The sequence below is a fragment of the Chiroxiphia lanceolata genome, chromosome 5 (assembly GCF_009829145.1).
Source record: "Chiroxiphia lanceolata isolate bChiLan1 chromosome 5, bChiLan1.pri, whole genome shotgun sequence".
NCBI lineage: Eukaryota > Metazoa > Chordata > Aves > Passeriformes > Pipridae > Chiroxiphia > Chiroxiphia lanceolata.
Genome location: NC_045641.1, coordinates 73,241,392 through 73,250,234, shown reverse-complemented (window position 1 = coordinate 73,250,234; position 8,843 = coordinate 73,241,392). Strand labels below are relative to the sequence as shown.

At 42.9% G+C, this 8,843-nt stretch overlaps 1 long non-coding RNA gene across 1 annotated transcript; it reads left to right on the top strand.

Moving 5' to 3' along the window:
• Window positions 1-321: 321 nt before the first annotated feature.
• On the top strand, window positions 322-8,548 carry LOC116786860. Its single transcript, XR_004357095.1, has 3 exons — window positions 322-476; window positions 6,386-6,508; window positions 8,515-8,548. It is a non-coding gene; the product is annotated as an uncharacterized LOC116786860 (long non-coding RNA).
• The last annotated feature ends 295 nt before the right edge of the window (window positions 8,549-8,843 follow it).

The window sequence follows — 8,843 nt, the reverse complement described above, 5'->3', positions numbered from 1 at the left end:
GCAGTGTCCGATCCCCCATCCCGAGTTGTTCCCCACAGCCGCCCCTCAAGGAGCGCGCACCGGCCGCGCGCGCGCACACGCACCCCGCCCCTTCCAGCCCCGCCCCATCCCCTTTTCTAAGGAAGCGGCGTTGATTGACAGCCGCAGAGAGCCAATGGGGCCCCGGCGCCGAGGGCGCTCAGCCAATGGGGCGGGGCGCGGGGCGCGGGGCGGGCGGGGCGCGGGGCGCGGGGCGGGCGGGGCGCGGGGCGGGGGCGGGCGGGGCGCGGGGCGCGGGCGGCGGGCGCGGGGCGCGGGGGGGCGGGGGCGGCAGTCGCGGCGGCGGGCGAGAGGAGCGGATCGAAGCGGAGCGGGAGCGGGGCCGGAGCGCAGCGCTGGGGCCCGGCCGCGTCCGCCGCGCTCTCCCCGTCTGGTCACACCCCCTACACCCCGCGACCCCGCCGGGCACAGCGCACAGGCGGCTCCCGGCGCTGCAGGTGAGGCTGGAGCCTTGTCGAGAGGCGCAGGCCGGGGTTGCGATCCACGGCGGGCGGTGGGTCCGGTCGGGCCGCGCCGGGCCGGGCGAGGAGCCCCGGGGACCTCGCGGCGGGGCCGGCGGAGGGGCCGGCGCTGCCCGTGCGGAGGGCGCGGGGAAGGTGAAGCTCTCCTTGCACGGCGGGCAAGGGCAGGGCTGGGGCCGGCGGGGGATGACGACACTGGCTCGGTTCCTGTAGGAGGGCAGAGCTCGGCGCTCGCCGAAGTTTAGTGACCCCCTCGGACGGCGCTGGCGTTGGGAGGGGGGCGCAGGGAGAGAAGGCGAGGATGGAGCCCCTACACTCGGGCGGGTGGGTTTTTCTTGCCGGCGGTGAAATCCCCCATTGGCAGGTGACGGTGCTGGGCTGGTGGGAGGAGGTGTTTGCAGGGGGAACAGTGATGTTTTAAGCGGCTCACACCCCTCTGAGTGTCCAGCTAAGCCAGGCTTCGTGGTCTTGCCGTTGCCGCCTTCTTTCTGGACTTTCCCTTTTTTGGCTCGTGGAAAGAATCTCCTCATCTCCCGAAACTATGTGAGAGACAGACATCCCTTTATGTGCGGCGGGGCTACCTGGTCGGGGAAGGACAGGGTCTGTACAGTGCTGGCTGTGTGGGTCCGTACCAGCTGCCTGGCTGTCCCGGGCTGGACTGACTCAGGAGCTGAGAGATTCACTCCTCTGAGAGATTCATCCTTCTGAGCCTTCACCCTTTTGCCCTCCCAGCAAAGGAAGCCAGGAAGATGCAGTGCTGCCCTTTGCGAGGTGAACCTTTGGAAACTAAATGTAACCTTGCAGTTTTGAACCGTCAGATTACTTATTAAATAGCGAGGATAATTTAAAACTAGTGCACCGCTGCATCTGTTTGTTTAAGTTTGATCCTTTCCACCTGACCCAGACTGGGGTGAAAAATGAGCCTTTGGATGTGTTACTTTGGTTTTCTTCTGTTGTGTTCCACAGCCTCCGAAAGACTTCTTAAGAGGTTACCATGAGGCTGTTTTCTTGCTCTTGTGGGGGGGAGGATCCCCTTCTGCTAATTGGGATCTAATTCCAGCGTTTGTTCAGCACTTTTCTAAAGACAGAACCTTCCCACTGCTTTTAAAAGTTAAACCAATGATAGTGCATTATATATAGTCATAGTGAAGACTGCGTTATGTAAACAGCTGGGTTTTAGTGCAACAAAAGGATCATTCTCGTGTGTCTGTGACAGGAGGCTGATAGAAAAACACTGCTTTGTTGCTTCCTTGGGCAGGGGGGACACACAGGATGTGATGACTTAAAGGTGAGAGGCACCTCAAACAGTTTGCCAGCTGTATTTCAGATGGGCAAAGCTCCTTAATTGCATTCTTCACTATTAAGGTTATTAACACCGAGGGCTACTGTGCTGACTGTTCTATACCTGTACCTACCTGAAATGGTGTTTTGTCAAATTTGCATTTTGCCTTCAAAGGTAATAGTTATATTCTTCCAGTTATGGCTGTAAAAAGTAGTGTGTGTGTCTATTTAGCACAGTGCAGCATCATTTTGGAGGTCTCTGATCATAATGTACCACAGCTTGGGTATGGTGAGCAGGAGTGCAGCTGCTGTTCTGTGTCCAAGGAAGTAATTTACTGATCTGGGGTCGATTTTTTTTTGGCTCAGGTCTGCGTGTTGTGCAGTGCCACAGCAGAACAAACATTAAAAACTGCCCTGGGGTTTGAACTGCATACCACACGTCGAGCAACAATATCGGTGTTGAAAGAAAGCACAAATGATTAAATACTTTATTAAGGGTTAATAGGCAAAACTGTTTGGGATTTTTTTTAATTTTTTTTTTCTCTCATTTTAAAGAGGGTGTGCTGCAAGTGGGTGCAGTAATTAATACTGAGCTGACAAATTAGATGGCATTTATGATTGCTAGGCTTGGTGTTTGCTGTGTGAATCTGTGTGGATGGCCTTAAGTGTTCTTTCACTTTTTGTTTTAAACTGTCATAGGGTAATGAGAAAGCTTCTCCATTCCACAGGTCATCTCTGCAAGAAAAGCTTGATTTTACTTTGTGGTATATTAGGTAATATGTGGTAATATATATATTTCTACTTGTTCTTTTTATGCCTTTGAAGTACCATCATAGTGAGTTGGCTTTCTGACTGTGATGGTTGTGATCTACGAGTGTTTTTAAACAATACCTTCAAAACACCCAGATGATGTATTTCTTCTAATGGGTAGATATGTCTGCTTTCTTCTGTCGTGTCAAGGCACTTGAACGTTGGTCTGAAAATCAGTATTTTGAACCTGTTCTTTGATGTGTTTGGATGATTTAGGGTTAGGCATGAGAAGTTTTGTTCTCATGGTCTGTCTATACAACATATGGGTGCCTTCTCCTCCTTGGAGCTGAGTGAGCCACTTGCTTAAAGATGTCCATCTGTCCATTCTGTGCTTCCCTGGCTGTGCTTAAAAGCTGAAGGCTCCTGCAACTTGGAGTGGTACAAGAAATTTCTGTGCTTGTTGCAGGAACTGGAAGAGGAGGAAATGCTTAGCAGTGCTGCTGCCAGTCAAAAATTGCCTGTGCTTGTATGAATCTGTAGGAGTAATACAAAGTAGCTAATAGGTAATTAAAAAAAAAGGTGAAAAGCTAGTAAAAGTAGCTAACTGAGCTTTCTGTTTCTGAGTTGGTGAATGGTTTTCTCACATGTGGGAGTAGCAGGTCCTGGAAAAAGTGCGTCTTCTCATCCAATGAGCCAGAAGAATGGGTAGATGCAGATGGAAGGGTTGGTTGGGTTTTTTTTTTTTTTCTTTAATAGAGTTGTTTAAACATGCATGTAAGCTGATACATTAGTGTCTTTTTGGTTCTTGGAATGTCTGCTTTTTAAAAAAATACCAAGATTTAATGACTACTTGTTGCCTGGAATGAAGTCTCTAATGCTTGAACTGAAGGACCAGTCTGTGAGATTAACAACTTCTTTGTAACGCAGGATTTAATTTCCAGTTCTGTCTTAATCCCCAGAACTTCAAGAAGTGACATGGTTCCTTTCTCAACCTAACCCCAGTTACTGATTTTTTGGCTTGACTTAATGTAATGGATGGATTGTTCCCAGGAGATGAAAAGGAAGAAAAGCAGGAAATAACTGTGATGTAACTGTACTGAGATAAATCCACTTAAGGATTCTGAGTCTGTGGTTGAATAAATGACATATGTAATATGAATGTTACCTGGCTGATTGACCCACTGGGGTTGAGAGGAATAACCTGGAGCTGATGGTAAATTCTGTTGTATTCTGGGATCTACAGTTGTGTCATGAGACTTTAATGTTGTTCCTTTATATGTTATCCAAGGTGCCTTTTTCTGGGGAAGGGAACAGTCCAGATTTCTCTGATAAGGTTGGTCCTTGGAGTGTGGGTGATTCTGCTGAGCTTGTGTGTGTGGGTAGAGTCCTGTGATCCTTGGTGGACAGGATGTGTCAATATTTGAGAAAGTACCAGCCCTAATTAGTAAATAGGAGTAGAAGTGGCCTGGCTGTTTGCAAACCCTGCACAGTAATGGGCTCTGAAGCAAAAGAAAACCGTCTCTCAGGCTTCAGATAACGGGGTTTGGTTCAACTTTTAGAATATGCAAATATTTAAAAGCTGCTCTGGTGTACAGAAGGTATTGTAAATATTTTGGTAATAATGGAAACCGGTATCTTGCATTGTTTGGCTCTGGGTCATTGCATGTTGTTAACCCCTTTTTTTGGACCTCTGCTTTGAGTTAAGATTAATTCCAGGGCATCTCCAGACCAATATTTTAAACCAACCTTCTGTGCCTTTTATCACATACTCCTAAGCCAGTGAATGACAAAACCAGAGTACAATCAACAGCAAAATGGTGGGGACAAGAACAGTCTGTCAAATCCATATTATTAAATACTTCTTCCAAACAGTTTTACTGCAGCAAAGGCTGCATTTTATGTAATCTCTTGATATAAAACTTATAGATGTGACATGGATGCAGACTATGAAGTGAAAAGAATATGACAAAGAATATATAAGCTTGTTGTGTTTGTTGTTTTCCTAATTTTCTGACTTAACAGGTTAAATAAAGGTTGCAGGGGTGAATATGCGTAATGTGTCCTGTAATGTGTAGTACAGATTTCAATAAATGGGCTGCCATGAGTCATAGACAAACAGGACATCTCTGTAGTTTGACTTATGGCTCCCATCCTCTGCCTTAATAGTAGGCTTTCCTGGCAAATTGGCAGATCCCTGGATCCCTGCTGAGTGGGCAGTGGCTGCTTTCTTGTTGGGAGAAATGGTAAATCTGTGATAATATTGATAACGTGTTAAATGCCTTCGTGTGGAACGTGGTGTTTATGGACTTTGTCACTGTGTGGATGTTAAATTCCACACTGGTGTCAGAGCTGGGAAAGGGAGGCATGAACAACCCATCAGTGGGAGCAAAGAGCTCCATGATAATGTGACATCTTCCTTCAGCATCAGCAGCTGCAGGAGCAGCTGAGAGCTCTGAGTGTTTGGTGTGTATTGGGGGTCTCTGTGGATACCAGTTAGAGCCGTTGGAAGATGTTCCAGAATGTCTGGGGGAGTGCCAGTGTTCCTTAAAGCAGCTGATATTTCAAATGTTATTGCAGAAGTGTCACCACTCCTTTCCTGGCCACTTAGTCTCTCTCCCTCCATTATAAACCCCACACAAACTCTTCACTCATGGGACACGTGCAGTGAATTTCAGTGGTACTAAACGGGCTGGATTTATGTTCCCGAAGGCAAAAATTTAATCTCTTACTGGTGTGCTTGCACATTAACAATGAAAAATACCTTTTTGCCTGTCTTTTCAGGGTCTCAGACTTTGTGTGTTGTCTGTGCACTTGCTATTCCTTGTGTTAGCAAAACATCTTGTACTTGTTAAACCAGCTCGGAAGTTTGTTTGTGCGACTTCTACTTGCCAGTGATAATCAGGATGTAATAAAGTAGGAAAATGGAGTGTGTATAAACACAATTTATACAGAAACTGTTGCTCATCCTGGCAGCTGAAGTTGTGCTACATGACGCTGCTCAGATACAACTTACTGACTCGAGACTGTACCCTCAAACTCTTTATAGTTGAGCGAATTGAAGATGTGCTTAAATTTATGATCCTTGATTTTTACCAATTTTAAATGCATGGGTGAATAGATAATAAGATAGATAATAAATAGATAATAATCACTTCATAAATTTAAAGGTGAACTTGCTGGTTTTTCTTGTATTTTTGCTTAAAATATTTTAGTGTGGAAGGACCAGAACAGTTGAAAGCGTTTTTAAAGTTTGTGATGGTTTCACTCTACAAGTTCCAAGTAGAAAGGAGCCAAAAGTCCTTGTCTTCTAACTTTCAGAATACTCACTTGTACATGTTTCTAAGGTATAATGCTGATAATTATTCTTATGTAGTGAAATACTGTTTTTATAGAAAAAATTGAGTGTTAAATAATGTTTTGAACCTCCAAGCAGAATGTTTAAATTAATCTGGTAGCACATTGTCATTAAACCAAGTTTTGAAGAAATAGCTTTGAATTCCAGTTCAATATGTAGCTTTCAAAATTTGTGAAAAAAATCAAGTGTGTTTTAGAATGTTATTTTTTCCCTCCCCCCTTTTTTTTTTTCCCCTCACAGGGTAAATCTAGATCTACACAAAACATGCCAGCTCTCTATTTTGTAGACTGGAAAAGCTACTAATTGTAACCTGTTTGGGTTTGGTTTTTCTTTTTCTTCCTTTTTTTTCCTTTTTTTCCTCACCCTTTTTTTTTTAGAATTAGTGGAATTCTAGAAGTAGAATTAACTGGATTCTTCTGTTACTTTCTAAGCCCGATCTGCTTTCTTGGCTTTTCTCAGTAAAGTACTATTCCACCTGATGGGGTTTTTTTTGAAGCAGGTGCTCAGATTGGCCAGCAGAGAACATTTGAGCAGACAGAACACTGTTGCAGGACATTTTGTGCTGTTCTTTGTTTAATTGCTCCCTTCACTGGATATCATGAATGTCTTGTCTGTTATTGAGGTGGGACCTAATTTATTATTTATCTTTGTAAACACAAATTTGAGGAGATTAAAAGACAGTCCACGTAGTTTTAAAGGATCTGCAGGTGAACCTTAAAAATTATTTGAAATTATATTTGATCTTAAAATTGGTTTGAATTTGGCCAAGAAATCCTTTGTCCAAAGTAGTATAAAAGCAGCTGCTTTGCTTGTAGTGTCCCTGTATCAGAGAGCAACATGTGGGTTTAGTCTGTATCAAATGACTGTATTTTTAGCACTGGGTTTAGTGGCTATTCCATAATTCCTGGTAGAATGTAAATCCTGTGGGTGGTGTGAGTATCATGAATAAATCTGCGTGGTGCAAATGTTGGTCATTGTCAAGTCCAGTAACTGATAAACACAAAGAGATAAAGCAAATACCATGCCTTCATTCTGAATTTATTTTGGGTTCTGCAAGACAACCTATAGATTTCTTGGCCTTAGGCTTTGATCAGGGTGATAAAATACTATGTATTCTCCAGTTATCTGGCGTTTTTCATTGTGGAGGAACTAAAACTGGAACAGGAGATTCCCCTTTATCCCTCTCCCTCTCCTGCCAAAGAGGCCACATAGAAGCACCTTTGTTCCTACTTGTTCTTAGGTATTGCAGAGACATTTTGTGTAATTGTAATTAAGGCAAAATGGGGCTAAATTTAGCATGTAATGAATGGCTGCTGAACAAAATGACTGGGTTTGCAGTAATCATTTTAGCAGGTTTTTTGCCTAAAAGGGGTTTCACTGCAAGCAGGGAAATATGGAAAGAGATGAGCGATTTTCATGTTTTCCAACACATCTAAAGGTATCTTCATTGTGCTCATTTTATGGGGTTTTTTGTGCTTCCAGTGTTTATTTCATAAATATGCATAAAATACCACATTTTTTGGGTGAAAACGCTGTCCCAGTATAATACCTTTTGATATTATTTATCTGAGTTGTGAATGATGTTGGTAGTTCAGTTTTGGAGTTAAAAATCCCATAAAAACGTTATAAATTTTCAGGGATGTGTCAGTATCTAATTTAGGTAGGATACTCACTGGAATGCAGTTGATAAGGTAGGAAAAAATACCATGAAAAGCTGAAGATTTTATAATACACTTCTCAAAATGTGTTTTGAGTTTGCCAAGGGAAAATATGCCACGTGAATCCTTGGATTTTCTTATTGCAGTGAATAGTCAGAGAACAAAGTTATGTGATCTCAGAAAGAAAGCTTTAATAAAAATCTTGTGAAACACTCTCTTGTCATGCAATAGCAGTTGGCTTGTGCACTGTTCAACCCTGCAAATGGGGAGAAATAAGCCATTTAAGACTCCTGCTATTGTTAAATTGCTTGGTCAGCTCCTGTTGCAATCCTCCGAATCTCTGCAGTGCCTTCCAGAATGATTCAATTGGAGCTGCTTTAGTTATGCAGCTGAAGTGGCTCATGAGAATTATTGGAATGTGCAAAGAATTTTTAAAATTTAAACTAATTCTAAAATTTAATTTAATAGATTTTTAAAAATCAATTTACAGTGAAACAAATTTAGCATTAAAAGCTTAAGATTAAAAATATTGTGCCTAAGCATTTACATCAGAATCAGGATGCAAGTTTTAAATTTGGAGTACTGTGAAAAATCTCAGTCTATCTGTAGTATCTGCCCCCAAAAAAGATGGAATGTAAGTCATGTCTTCCATTTATCCACCATCACCCAATTTCAAGTGCTTCACTGCTTTGTGTAGCTGTGAATACTGAAAGAGTTGCTGGAAATGTAACTACATAAGCTTAAAAAGACATTTTTATATCTTGTTTCCCAGTTATTTTTCTGGTTTAAGTAAAAAAATATCATTTTGGGTGAAAGACAAGTACAAGTAGGGATTTGACATGCACACGTCAAATGCATCAAATGAAATGGAATAACTGGAAGTTTTATCTAAAGCTTAAATATTCAAGAAGTTGCCTGCTTGAAAATTCACTTCACAATTTGTTATTGAATTTCTTCTGATGTTTCCTAGAATTTCAGACTTGATACAGAATTCCTGATTATCTGTGTTAATCTGCTGAAGATTCACTTAGTAACTTGCATCCAGATCCTGAAATTGCTGAATATATTCTTGGAATATTCCTGTTGAAATACCCTGACTAGAGGACTGGTAAAGGTGATTTTAGAGATTTTGGGAGTCTGGGATAAGCTCTCAGTGCCTTTATCTTACAGGCAAAAGTGCTGGCTTTGTCTTGGGCCCCTTGAGCCAGAAGTGTTTGGCTAAAAGAACCCTTTCTGTATGATTTATTCTGATTACTTTGTGCCTGAAATTAGGAGGAGGTCTTCTCCTTTCATCTCCTT